General features: G+C 45.5%; 1 long non-coding RNA gene across 1 annotated transcript in view; it reads left to right on the forward strand.

The window, feature by feature from the left end:
* LOC141047593 (uncharacterized) overlaps positions 1–14,784 on the forward strand; it is a 61,537-nt gene extending 46,753 nt beyond the window's left edge. Inside the window, exon 2 of the long non-coding RNA XR_012219839.1 lies at positions 14,604–14,784. This is a non-coding gene — a long non-coding RNA (uncharacterized lncRNA). The remainder of the gene's footprint in view (positions 1–14,603) is intronic.
* Positions 14,785–15,274: the final 490 nt, after the last annotated feature.

Consider the following 15,274-nt stretch of genomic DNA (forward strand, 5'->3'; position numbering starts at 1 on the left):
ATATCTTTATCCATGATTTAGATGCATGAATTGAAGGTAAACTGATTAAATTTGCTGACGTCACAAAGCTAGGAGGGATAACTAATACTAGAGAAGAGAGAGAGAGGATTCAAAAAGATATAAATAAACTAGAGCAGTGGGCAGCAACTAACAATGGTTTTGAACAGGGAAAAATGCAAAGTACTACATCTGGGCAATAAAAATGAAAAAAGCATATACAGAATGGGAATAATAATAATAATCTTTATTAATATAGCACCAACATATTCTGCAGCGCTTTACAGTTTAACAGTTTCAAAACACAAGTCATAAGTAGAGTTGAGCGACTTTTGTTTTTTTAGGGTCGCGTTTCGTTTCGTGAAACCCGACTTTTCCAAAAGTCGGGTCGAGCAAGATCGTCCGATTATAGGGAAAAGTCGGGGTCGTCCCGAAACACGAAACCCAATGTAAGTCAATGGGGAATAAAAGTCGGCAGTGAGAGGAGGACAGGAAACACACCAACAGTGCCCATTTGAATGCCAAAAGCATCAATTCTTCTTACTTAAGCTTGTCAACCTTAATTAACTTCATAATACAAGTTACGCACTGAAAAATGGGGGTTATTTGGCTACAGACTGTGGGGGGGAGGGCTGGCTCCAGGTTTTCATGTGCCCTGGGCGAAAGAGTGCCCCTTTAACACATACCTCAACTCATCATGCTCCGATACGGCAGAGAAATAGCGGTATAGTACAATGAAAAATACCTCACTTTTTACATCTCATGACGAGGCCCATCTATTTCTCCATACAGAATCATTGGTCCCATATAATGTTTGAAACAGTATATGATGAGCTCCACATAATGCTACAGTATATGTTGGTCCCCATGGATGAAGCTCTACTGTCTTATGGGCCCAAATAATGCTCCAAACATAATGGGCCCCATTTCTAATGCTCTAGTGTATAATGGGCCCTGTAAATGCTGCTCCAGTGTCTGATGTCCACCTTTGGAATGTTCCAGTGTATGGTGGGCCCCATCTATCATTCTCAGACGGTGTTAGGCCCAGTATGGATTGCACGTGATTGCACAAAGGTTAGAAAGGGTACCGTATCCCCAGATAACATGTATGGATAGTAGTGTTGAGCATTCCGATACCGCAAGTATCGGGTATCGGCCGATACTTGCTGTATCGGAATTCCGATACCGACTTCCGATATTTTTTCAATATCGGAATTCGGCATCGGAATCGGAAGTTCAAAGTTGATTGACGGCCTGACGTCATCATGATGCGCGGTGTGTGCGCATCATGATGCGCCGTCATTTCGGGCCTTCCGGGGGTCTCTGCCGGCCTGCCGGGGGGCTGTGTGGACTGCCCGGGGTCGGTACCGGCCTGCCGGGGGGCTGTGCCGGCCTGCCGGTGGTCTGTGCACCCTGTGGGGGTCTGTACCGGCCTGCCGGGGGGCTGTGCCGGCCTGCCGGTGGTCTGTGCACCCTGTGGGGGTCTGTACCGGCCTGCCGGGGGGCTGTGCCGGCCTGCCGGGGGGCTGTGCTGATGTCCGGGGGTCTGTGCAAGCATCGTCCGATGGGACTACAAGTCCCATCTGGCGATGCCTGCTACCATGACAGTGATTGACACATTAGCCAATGATGGGACAGTAGTAGTCCCATCATCCGGCTAATGTGTTAAATGTTAAAAAAAAAAAAAAAAAAAATACTACATACATACTACATACATACTACATGCTACATACATACTACATATATACTACATGCATGCTACATACATACTACATGCTACATACATACTACATATATACTACATGCATGCTACATACATACTACATGCTACATACATACTACATATATACTACATGCATGCTACATACATACTACATGCTACATACATATTACATATATACTACATGCATGCTACATACATACTACATGCTACATACATACTACATATATACTACATGCATGCTACATACATACTACATGCTACATACATACTACATATATACTGCATACATACTACATACATGCTACATACATGCTACATACATACTGCATGCTACATACATACTACATACATACTACATACATACTACATGCATGCTACATACATACTACATACATACATACTACATGCATGCTACATACATACTACATACATACTACATGCTACATACATACCACATACATACCACATACATACTACATACATACTACATACATACTACATACATACTACAAACATACTACATATATACTACATGCATGCTACATACATACTACATGCATGCTACATGCATGCTACATACATACTACATGCTACATACATACCACATACATACTACATACATACTACATACATACTACATACATACTACATGCTACATACATACCACATACATACTACATACATGCTACATGCTACATACATACTACATACATACTACATACATACTACATGCATACTACATACATACTACATGCATACTACATGCATGCTACATACATACTACATGCATGCTACATACATACTACATGCATACTACATACATACTACATGCTACATACATACCACATACATACTACATACATACTACATACATGCTACATGCTACATACATACTACATATATACTACATGCATGCTACATACATACTACATATATACTACATGCATGCTACATACATACTGCATGCTACATGCATGCTACATACATACTACATACATACTACATGCTACATACATACCACATATATACTACATACATACAATACATTCATACAATACATACATAGACATACAGTACATATAACATAGAGTAACATACTTACCAATACTTGTCACATTGTTCCCCGAAGCCATTGTCTTTTCCGGAATAAATATTAACATAACAAACCACAAAAATACTCACCCACGATCCGAAGCAGTCCACGAGTGTGTCCCACGACGATCTTGGGTAGAGAACTGCAGCATCAGATGATGCTGCCGTTCTCTACGGGCTGCAGGAATCCAATGACGGAAGGTAGGTATCCTTCCGCACTGTATTCCTCCGCCACTTAAAAAAAAAAAAGTCCCTAGTCTCACTTTATGCCATTGCTGCGTGGGAATTTCCCACACAGCAATGGCATAAAGTGAGACTAGGGACTTTTTTTTTTTTAAGTGGCGGAGGAATACAGTGCGGAAGGATACCTACCTTCCGTCATTGGATTCCTGCAGCCCGTAGAGAACGGCAGCATCATCTGATGCTGCAGTTCTCTACCCAAGATCGTCGTGGGACACACTCGTGGACTGCTTCGGATCGTGGGTGAGTATTTTTGTGGTTTGTTATGTTAATATTTATTCCGGAAAAGACAATGGCTTCGGGGAACAATGTGACAAGTATTGGTAAGTATGTTACTCTATGTTATATGTACTGTATGTCTATGTATGTATTGTATGAATGTATTGTATGTATGTAGTATATATGTGGTATGTATGTAGCATGCATGTAGCATGCAGTATGTATGTAGCATGCATGTAGTATATATGTAGTATGTATGTAGCATGTAGTATGTATGTAGTATGTATGTGGTATGTATGTAGCATGTAGTATGTATGTAGCATGCATGTAGTATGTATGTAGTATGTATGTAGTATGTATGTAGTATGTATGTAGCATGCATGTAGTATGTATGTAGTATGTATGTAGTATGTATGTGGTATGTATGTAGCATGTAGTATGTATGTAGCATGCATGTAGCATGCATGTAGCATGCATATAGCATGCATGTAGTATGTATGTAGTATGTATGTAGTATGTATGTAGTATGTATGTAGCATGTAGTATGTATGTAGCATGTAGTATGTATGTAGCATGCATGTAGTATGTATGTAGTATTTTTTTTTTTTTTTTTTTACATTTAACACATTAGCCGGATGATGGGACTACTACTGTCCCATCATTGGCTAATGTGTCAATCACTGTCATGGTAGCAGGCATCGCCCGATGGGACTTGTAGTCCCATCGGACGATGCCTGCACAGACCCCCGAAGCCTGCACAGACCACCGGCAGGCCGGCACAGCCCCCCGGCAGGCCGGCACAGCCCCCCGGAGCCTGCACAGACCACCGGCAGGCCGGCACAGCCCCCCGGCAGGCCGGCACAGCCCACCGGAGCCTGCACAGACCACCGGCAGGCCGGCACAGCCCCCCGGCAGGCCGGCACAGACCACCGGAGCCTGCACAGACCCCCCGAAAGGCCCGTACAGACTCCAGAGAGGCTGTACAAGGCAAAAACAGGGTTTTTCTTATTCCGATACCGGAAGTCCCATAGACTTGAATGGGACTTCCGGTATCGGAATCGGCGATACCGATACTTTTTTTAAAGATCGGCCGATCCATTCCGATACTTTGAAGTATCGGACGGTATCGCTCAACTCTAATGGATAGCGTACACATTCAAAATATATGTCTCAGGAGGCAGGCTCAGACGGTGTTAGGCCCAGTATGGATTGCACGTGATTGCACAAAGGTTAGAAAGGGTACCGTATCCCCAGATAACATGTATGGATAGCGTACACATTCAAAATATATGTCTCAGGAGGCAGGCTCAGACGGTGTTAGGCCCAGTATGGATTGCACGTGATTGCACAAAGGTTAGAAAGGGTACCGTATCCCCGAATAACATGTATGGATAGCGTACACATTCAAAATATATGTCTCAGGAGGCAGGCTCAGACGGTGTTAGGCCCAGTATGGATTGCACGTGATTGCACAAAGGTTAGAAAGGGTACCGTATCCCCGGATAACATGTATGGATAGCGTACACATTCAAAATATATGTCTCAGGAGGCAGGCTCAGACGGTGTTAGGCCCAGTATGGATTGCACGTGATTGCACAAAGGTTAGAAAGGGTACCGTATCCCCAGATAACATGTATGGATAGCGTACACATTCAAAATATATGTCTCAGGAGGCAGGCTCAGACGGTGTTAGGCCCAGTATGGATTGCACGTGATTGCACAAAGGTTAGAAAGGGTACCGTATCCCCGGATAACATGTATGGATAGCGTACACATTCAAAATATATGTCTCAGGAGGCAGGCTCAGACGGTGTTAGGCCCAGTATGGATTGCACGTGATTGCACAAAGGTTAGAAAGGGTACCGTATCCCCAGATAATATGTATGGATAGCGTACACATTCAAAATATGTCTCAGGAGGCAGGCTCAGACGGTGTTAGGCCCAGTATGGATTGCACGTGATTGCACAAAGGTTAGAAAGGGTACCGTATCCCCAGATAACATGTATGGATAGCGTACACATTCAAAATATATGTCTCAGGAGGCAGGCTCAGACGGTGTTAGGCCCAGTATGGATTGCACGTGATTGCACAAAGGTTAGAAAGGGTACCGTATCCCCGGATAACATGTATGGATAGCGTACACATTCAAAATATATGTCTCAGAAGGCAGGCTCAGACGGTGTTAGGCCCAGTATGGATTGCACGTGATTGCACAAAGGTTAGAAAGGGTACCGTATCCCCAGATAACATGTATGGATAGCTTACACATTCAAAATATATGTCTCAGGAGGCAGGCTCAGACGATGTTAGGCCCAGTATGGATTGCACGTGATTGCACAAAGGTTAGAAAGGGTACCGTATCCCCAGATAACATGTATGGATAGCGTACACATTCAAAATATATGTCTCAGGAGGCAGGCTCAGACGGTGTTAGGCCCAGTATGGATTGCACGTGATTGCACAAAGGTTAGAAAGGGTACCGTATCCCCAGATAACATGTATGGATAGCGTACACATTCAAAATATATGTCTCAGGAGGCAGGCTCAGACGGTGTTAGGCCCAGTATGGATTGCACGTGATTGCACAAAGGTTAGAAAGGGTACCGTATCCCCGGATAACATGTATGGATAGCGTACACATTCAAAATATATATGTATAAATCAGGAGGCAGGCTCAGACGGTGTCAGGCACAGTATGGATTTGACGGCCCAGATTACACAGCGGAGGAGCAGGGAGAGGAAAAGATTGCAAATGCTGGGGCCCTGCCCAAGCAAGGGGGGCCCACTCGTGGGCGTCGGTACTGGCACTGGGCCCCTCATAGTACAGCGGTGTGTCTGACGGCGGGTGTGCACCACCACCGTCAGAGACACTTGATTGCACTATGAGGGACCCTGTGCCAGTGCCCGCGCCCAAGAGTCGGCCTACCCACCTGTCCAGGGCAACGGCACTCGCACGGTGTCGTGCGCTAGGTGGTGACCCCGGCCATGGGGGGGGAGGCAGCACAGTTAGGGAGTTTCAGAAAGTGGCATATGTTGATGTTGGACATTCAGCTGATGCAAAAGGCGAAATAGGTGAAGTACCAGGAAGAGGTGGACCAAAGCAAGCCATTTTTCTGTCACCCTATGTGTCATCAGGGGAAGGTGGGACAAAATCCTTGGAAACCCATGCGTGGTTCATTTTAATGAAGGTTAGATCATCCACATTTTGGGTTGACAGACGGGTCCTTTTTTCTGTCAGGATTGATCCAGCTGCACTGAAGACTCTTTCCGATAGCACACTTGCAGCTGGGCAAGCGAGCTCCTGTAAGGCATATTGGGCCAATTCAGGCCAGGTGTCCAGTTTAGCGGCCCAATAGTCAAAGGGGAATGACCTGTGTGGGAGAACATCGATATGGGAGGAAAAGTAGTTTGTAACCATAGTTGACAACTGCTGTCTCCTGTCACTTTCCATCGATGCAGTATTACCAGTTGTGTGAGCGGTATTTGAAAAATCAGTCCACAACATTGTCATGAAACCCCTGTCTCCAACGCCACTTCTGCTGTGTGCACCACGAACACCTCTGCCAAGCTGCCCCCGGCCCGTACGGCTCGTGTGAGAACCATCACCGCTGCTGTGTGCTGGGAATGCCTCAAGCAACCGATTTACCAGAGTTGCTTGTTTATTAGCCAATATTAGGTCAAGGTTCTCCTGTTGCATGATGTTTTGTAATTTGCCTTTATAGCGTGGATCCAGGATGATGGCCAACCAGTAGTCGGCATCATTCATCATTTTGGCAATGCGGGGGTCCCTTTTTAGGATCCGCAAGGCATAATCTGACATGTGGGCCAATGTTCCCGGTGTCAATGATGCACTGCGAGTGCTGGGTGGAGGAGCACTTTCTGGCAAATCCACATCCCTCCAGTCACGCACAAACCCTGTACCAGACCTTGCCACGCCAACATTTTCACTTGCCCCATGAGATGCATCCTGCTCCCCTAAGTAATCATCCCCATCATCATCCTCCTCCTCCTCTTCTTCCTCCACCTCGTCCAGGAGAGGTCCCTGAGCAGACAATGGCTGAATGTCATCAAGGATTCCCTCCTCCTCTTCCTCCTCATCAACATTGGCTGCAGACGCCTGCTCCTTAAGGTGCGTCAAAGTTTGCATGAGCAGACGCATAAGTGGGATGCTCATGCTTAGGATGGCGTCTTCTGCGCTTACCAGCCATGTGCATTCCTCAAAACACTGAAGGACTTTACAAAGGTCTTTCAGCTTCGACCACTGCACACCTGTTAACTCCATGTCTGCTCTCAAAGTGCCTGGCCGTGTATCCTCCCACAAATGCATTATGGCCTGCCTCTGCTTGCACAGCCGCTCCACCATGTGCAGGGTGGAGTTCCACCTTGTTGCAATGTCGATAATGAGGCGGTGGTTGGGAAGGTGGAGCAATCGCTGCAGCTTCTGCATACGAACGGAGTGTACAGGCGACCGGCGGATGTGCGCGCACAGTCTTCGCACCTTCTGGAGCAGGGCTGTTAACTCCGGATAATTTTTGAGGAAGCACTGCACCACCAGGTTCAAGGTGTGAGCCAAGCAAGGTATGTGGCTGAGTTTTGAAAGGGCTATGGCTGCCACAAAATTATGGCCGTTATCACTAACTACCTTGCCTGCCTCAAGATGTACACTGCCCAGCCATGACTCAGTTTGTCGCTTCAAGCACTCGGCCAGCACCTCGGCGGTGTGTCTGTCGCCCAAACACATCATCTGCAACACAGCCTGCTGACGCTTTCCACTAGCTGCTCGATAGGGGGACACCTCGTGTGCAACAGTGGCAGCTGCAGAAGGAGTGCTCGTACGACTGCGCTCTGTGGACGAGCTTTCGCTTCTGGAGGAGGAGGAGGAGGAGGGTCGAACGCCTACAGCCAACTGTTTCCTATACCGTGGGCTAGGCAGCACTGTCCCACCACCGCTGTCCCCTGTGGACCCTGCATCCACCACATTAACCCAGTGTGCAGTGATGGACACGTAACGGCCCTGGCCATGCCGACTGGACCATGCATCAGTTGTGAGGTGCACCTTTCCGCTCACTGACTGCTTGAGTGCATGGACAATGCGGTCTTTCACATTATGGTGGAGGGCTGGGATGGCTTTGCGAGAGAAGAAGTGGCGACTGGGTAGGTCATAGCGTGGTACTGCATAGGCCATGAGTTTGCGGAAAGCTGTGCTTTCCACCAACCGAAAGGGCATCATCTCAAACGAGATTAGTTTGGCAATGTGGGCGTTCAAACCCAGTGTACGCGGATGAGAGACTGAGTACTTTCTTGACCTACTCATAGTGTCTGGGAGGGTGAGCTGGACTTGAGAGCTGCATATGGTGGAAGTAGCGGTGGACAGGGCTGACTGAGAGAGGGTTGATGATGGTGATGGAGTTGGTGTTCTTTCTGATGGCCTAGAATCAGTCTTTCGTTGATATAACAGTGGGATTCCCTGACTGCTGTGGTCTTGCAACGACACCTCAACATTTGCTGCTGTGCTAACCGGTGGGCTTACAGTGGGGGAAACAATGTAGCGTTGCTGACTACCTTCGTTGTGATCAGTTGCACATGTGGCACTTGAGGTTTGGTGTTGTGTCCACGCTTGCAAGTGCATGCTGGTTAAATGTCTAAGCATGCAACTGGTATTCAAATTTTTCAGATTTTTCCCTCGGCTAAAGGTCTTTGCGCACTTCTTACAGATAACCTTGGCCTGATCATGAGGATTTTGTTCAAAAAAGTGCCACACTGCACTCTTCCTACTTTGGCAGACATTTTGCGGCCTAGCACGCTGTGATCTTTTGACCCTCTGGACAAGCTGTCCAGCAACTCTTTTGATGTTTGGAACCTGTCTTTGGAGTGCTCCGGGCCTGCCAGATAACAGCTGTTGCGATGTCGATGTCTGCTGTGGATGCTCCTCATCTGAGCTATTGGAAGCAGCACCCTCTTCCCCCAATGGATGCCAATCTGGGTCAACAACTGGGTCATCCATCACCTCCTCTTCTATGTCATGTGCACCTTCCTCTGTGTCACCGTGTATGGTGGTATAGTGTGCGGGAAGGGGCACCTGAGTCTCATCAGGGTCAGAATCTGGCTCTGTACACTGCGAGGACAATGTAGTGCTCTGAGTGAATGTACCAGCAGAATCATCCATCAGCGGCTGTGCATCAGTGCACTCCATGTCAGATTCATCTTGGCCTGGGTAATTCACCATTTCACTTGATAATCCAGGCATGGTATGTGAAAACAGCTCCATGGAGTAATCAGTAGTATGACCTGCGTCATCCTTCAATCTTGGTTGGGGTGAAGGACACAAGGAAAGGTGTGGTTCATGAACATGAGCCTCCAATGACGACTCAGTGCTTTTACTTTTTACAACTGAAGAAGAGGAGGCGATAGAGCTGGAGGCTGAGTCAGCAATGTAAGACAAAACTTTTTCCTGATGCTCTGGCTTTAAAAGCTGTTTGCCAACTCCTAGAAAACTAAGCGTTCGAGGCCTTATGTAGCCAGACGATGACGCAGGGTCAGCACCTCCTGCATTCGGTCCTATTTTGCTCTTGCCACTACCATCTGATCCACCACCAACACCATCATTACCAGCTGCCAACCCCCGCCCAATTCCACGGCCTCTTCCACCAGCCTTCCTCATTTTTGGTAGAAATGTAGACAAAATCCAACAAACTATATAGTAATGTAAAACAAGGTACAAGGTGTCTATAGGACAGGGGAGATTTTGAATTTCTGCAGACACTTGTGGACACTGGACACTTTTGGATTGTGTGAGGCCCACTGATATCTGAGCGCTATGTCACAGGCTCGATGGCACAGGTGTGAAAAATGTCACTAGAGGATAGCGGAGATTTTGAATTTCTGCACACACTAGTGGACACTGGACACTTTTGGATTGTGTGAGGCCCACTGAATATCAGAGCACTATGTCACAGGCTCGATGGCACAGGTGTGAAAAAAGTGACTACAGGATAAGGGAGATTTTGAATTTCTGCAGACACTTGTGGACACTGGACACTTTTGGATTGTGTGAGGCCCAATGATATCTGAGCGCTATGTGACAGGCTCGATGGCACAGCTGTGACCAAAGTGACTAGAGGATAAGGGAGATTTTGAATCTCTGCACACACTTTTGGACACTGGACACTTTTGGATTGTGTGAGGCCCAATGAATATCTGAGCGCTATGTGACAGGCTCGATGGCACAGCTGTGACCAAAGTGACTAGAGGATAAGGGAGATTTTGAATCTCTGCACATACTTTTGGACACTGGACACTTTTGGATTGTGTGAGGCCCAATGAATATCTGAGCGCTATGTGACAGGCTCGATGGCACAGCTGTGACAAAAGTGACTAGAGGATAAGGGAGATTGGATTGCTTTTAAAAAAGCAGTTTGCGGAGCAGTGGGTAAACAGCAATGCAGGAATGTCAGGAAGCCTTAGAAGGCAGCCCAACAACCAACACCACTGATACACCACTATATAGCCTCCCCTTGCACTGCACACACAGTGACTGGTGTGTTGTGCAGGCCAAATCGCTAGCAGCAGAAGCAGTTTTTTTGTCTTCTTCCCTGCCTAACGCTCTCCCTACAGAATCAGCAGCAACCTCTCCCTATACTAAGATCGGCAGAAGTAAGATGGCGATCGGTGTGCACGCCCTTTTATACCCCCTGTGACGCCCCCCAAAGCAAGCCAATCACTTGCATGCCCTTCTGAAAGATGGTGGTGACCCGTGCCTATGTCATCACGTTGCCCACAGTGTCCGTGGATCCTGATTGGCTGAAAAAGAGCGCAAAACAAACTTTTGAAACGCGACTTTGGCGCGTAAGTCGCCGACCTCGTGGCCGACCTCATCCTAGGGTCGGGTTTCGTTTCATGAAACCCGACTTTGCCAAAAGTCGGCGAGTTTTGAATTTTTTCGACTCGTTTCGCTCAACTCTAGTCATAAGTAACAACATTAACAATACAATATTTAAATCAAAATAAGACGACCCTGCTCGTGAGAGCTTACAATCTACAATAAGGTGAGGGAGATACAAAGTACAGGTGTGTATTTACAATGGTGTATTTACAATGATGTTCCAGCCATATTAAGGGACTGAGGGATGGATGGAGATAGTGAATGGGCTACACACGCACACTTACACATAGAATGACTTTGATTAGTGAACGTGATAGGCCGCTCTGAACAAATGTGTTTTGAGGGAGCGCCTGAAACTATGCAAATTGTGGATAGTCCTAATTTCTTGGGGTAGAGCATTCCTGAGGATTGGCGCAGCGCGGGAGAAGTCTTGGAGTCAGGAGTGGGAGGTATGGATTAGTGTAGAGGTTAGTCGAAAGTCTTTTGCAGAGCGCAGCGGTCAGTTAGGCCAATAGACAGAAATGAGGGAGGAGATGTAGGGGGGTGCCGCACTGTGGAGAGCTTTGTGAGTGAGTACAAGCACTTTGAATTGGATCCTATAATGAATGGGCAGCCATTGTAAGGACTGGCGAAGAGCGAACGTGTCCGAGTACCGATTAGCCAGATAGATGACCCTGGCTGCTGCATTAAGTATGGATTGGAGAGGGGATAGTCGAGTAACAGGGAGGCCAATTAATAGAGCATTGCAGTAATCCAGGCGGGAGTGGATCAATGCTACAGTGAGGGTTTTTGTTGTTTCCATGGTGAGAAAAGGGCAGATTTTAGAGATATTCTTTAGGTGTAAGCGGCAAGACCGGGCAAGAGATTGTATATGGGATGTGAAGGAGAGATTGGTGTCAAACATAATACCCAGACAGCACGCCTGCTGCCAGGGTGTTATTGTGGTGCCACCCACGGAGAGGGAAATGTCAGCTTTAGGGAGGTTAGTAGACAGCAGGAGCAGAAGTTCAGTTTTGGAGAGGTTGAGTTTCAGATAGAGAGCAGACATGATGTTGGAGACTGCGGACAGTCACTGGCGTTCTGTAGTATAGCGGGGGTAAGGTCGGGGAATTACGCATATAGTTGTGTGTCATCAGCATAAAGATGATACTGAAAGCCAAATCTGCTGATGGTCTGTCCAATTGGGGCTGTTTAGAGAGAGAAGAGAAGGGGGCCAACGACTGAGCCCTGAGATACCCCGACAGCGAGAGGAAGAGGAGATGACGTGGAGCAATAGGAGGAATAGGTCTAAGCAACAGCACATGTGAAAAAGACTTGGGTATACTAATAGATCACAGACTGAACGTTAGTCCACAGTGTGATGCAGCAGCAAAAAAGGCAAATACAATTCTAGGATGTATTAGCATAGGCATACAATCTAGATCATGTGAAGTCATTATTTCCCTCTACTCCTCTTTGGTCAGACCTTATCTGGAATACTGTGTCCAGTTTTGGGCACCACATTTTAAAAAAGACATCAACAAACTGGAGCAAGTTCAGAGAAGAGCGACCAGAATGGTGACCAGTCTGAAAACCATGTCCTATGAGGAACGGCTGCAGGATTTGGGAATGTTTAGCTTGCAAAAGAGAAGATTGAGAGGAGACTTAATAGCTGTCTAGAAATATCTGAAGGGCTGTCACATTGTAAAAGGATCATCTTTATTCTCATTTGCACAAGGAAAGACTAGAAGCAATGGGATGAAACTGAATGGGAGGAGACACAGATTAGATATTAGAAAAATCTTTTTGATAGGTTGACCAATGAGTGGAGCAGGCTGCCACGAGAGGTGGTGAGTTCTCCTTCAATAGAAGTCTTCAAACAGAGGCTGGACAGACATCTGTCTGGGATGATTTAGTGAATCCTGCTTTGAGCAGGGGGTTGACCAGATGGCCTAGGAGATCCCTTCCATCTATACTATTCTATGATTCTATGATTCAAAATAGTTAATAAATAACATTTCCCACATGTCTACTTTACATCAGCACACTTTTTGAAACAAATTTTTTTTTTTACGAAGTTAAAAGAGTTAAAAGTTGGCCAGCAATTTCTCATATTTCCAACAAAATTTACCAAACCATTTTTTTAGAGATTACATCACATTTGAAGTGACCTTGAGGGGTCTATATGAGAGAAAGTGGATACTTTTAATCAAGAAAAAGAGAGATGGCACTCACCGGTCTCATACTAGCATTCTCCTTATCCTATTCTCCCTGCCAGCATGTTTTAACCATCTTCAATAAAGCATGGACTACTGAGACCAGTGAGTCCCATCTCTCTTTTTCTTGATTAAAAGTATCCACTTCACTGTTACATTTCGATTGAGCACCCAAGAGTCCAGTGTGGATGCCCGATTCTCCACATGGACGGTTGTCATACAAGTGCACATTATATTCCTGCTGGTGCCGCATTGGGCTTTGTGGTGCGGATCATTTTCTTTTCTACAGTGGACTATAAGAGAGAAAGTGTCCAAAAGTGACACAATTCTAAAAACCACACCCCTCAATGCACTCAAAAGTACAAAAAAAAAGTTTATTAACCTTTCAGGAACTTCACAGGAATTAATGGAATGTGAAAGGAAAAAATGAACATTTAACTTTTTTCACTAAAATGTAACTTTAGACCAATTTTTTTATTTTTACAAGGGAAACAGGAAAGCCCCAAACTAGTAGTGCAATTTCTCCTGAACATGCTGATAACCCCATATATGGGGGAAAACCACTGTTTAGGCGCACAGCAGAGCAAAGAATGGAAGGAGGCACCATCTGACTTTTTGAATGTAAAATTTTCTGGAATAGAGAGAGGACGTCATATCGCGTTTGGAGAGCCCCTGATGTGAATTAACTGTGGAAACCACCACAAGTGACCCCATTTTGGAAACTAGATCCCTAAAGAATCCATCTAGATATGTGGTGAGCACTTTGAACACCTGAGTGCTTCACAAAAGTTTATAACGTAGAGCCGTGAAAATAAAAAATCTATAGAAATTATATTTTAGCCCCAATATTTTTTCATTTCCACTAGGGTAACAAGAGAAATTGGACCCCTAAAGTTGTTTTGATATTTGCCCTGAGTATGCTGATATCCCATATATGGGGGAAAACAAATATTTGGGTGCACAGCAGAGCTAGGAAGGGAAGGAGCACCATTTGACTTTTTCAACGCAAAATTGACAGGAATTGAGATCGGTTGCATTTGGAGAGCCCCTGATGTGCATAAACAATGGAAGCCAACAAGTGACCACATTTTGGAAACTAGACCTTTCATGGAACTTATCTACATGTCTACATGTTTGTTGAGCATATTGAACCTCAAGTGCTTCACAGAGTTTATAAAGTAGAGTCGTGAAAATAAAATATCACTTTTTTCTGCGAAAAATATCTTTAACCCACTATCTTTTATCTTCTCATAGAGAGAAAAGAGCCAGCTCACAGTCTTTCAAATGGAGCACGGAACATCATCCTGGTATGGCTTGTTCAATGAAGAAATGGAAGATTGAAACGCGTCGCTTATGTCTCTCCTTTTTTGAGCTGTTGCTGTCCTGAGGAGCTGAATTGTTTTATATCCATGTTGGAATAAAAATTGAAATTTTATCTTCGCAAGGAGCTGGTTTTTTTCTTCCTTTTCTTTATCTTTTATCTTTATAAGGGTAACAGGAGAAATTGGACCCTAAAAGTTGTTGTGTAATTTCTCCTGAGTAAGCTGATACCCCATATGTGGGAGAAAAATATTGCTGGGTGCCGGTCGGGGCTCAGAAGGAAAGGAGTGACGTTTAGGAATGCAGACTTTGATGGAATGGTCTGCGGACGTCAAGTCATGATTGCAGAGCCCCTGATGCTTTGAAACAGTGGAAATGCCACACAAGTGACCCCATTTTTTAACTGATCTACTGTTTCATGGTATTTTAATTTTATAATGTATTGGCATTTGTTAGTCATGTAGAGTCCATCAGGTTGGTATACGTGAGTAGTGTAGAGTTCGTCAGGTTGGCATTCGTGAGTTGTGTAGTGTTTGTCAGGTTGGCATATGTGGATAATGTAGAATTCATCAGGGTGGCATTCATGAGTTGTGTAGTGTACGTCA

The sequence above is a fragment of the Dendrobates tinctorius genome, unplaced genomic scaffold, assembly GCF_039654945.1.
Source record: "Dendrobates tinctorius isolate UK_male_01 unplaced genomic scaffold, ASM3965494v1 ptg000128l, whole genome shotgun sequence".
NCBI lineage: Eukaryota > Metazoa > Chordata > Amphibia > Anura > Dendrobatidae > Dendrobates > Dendrobates tinctorius.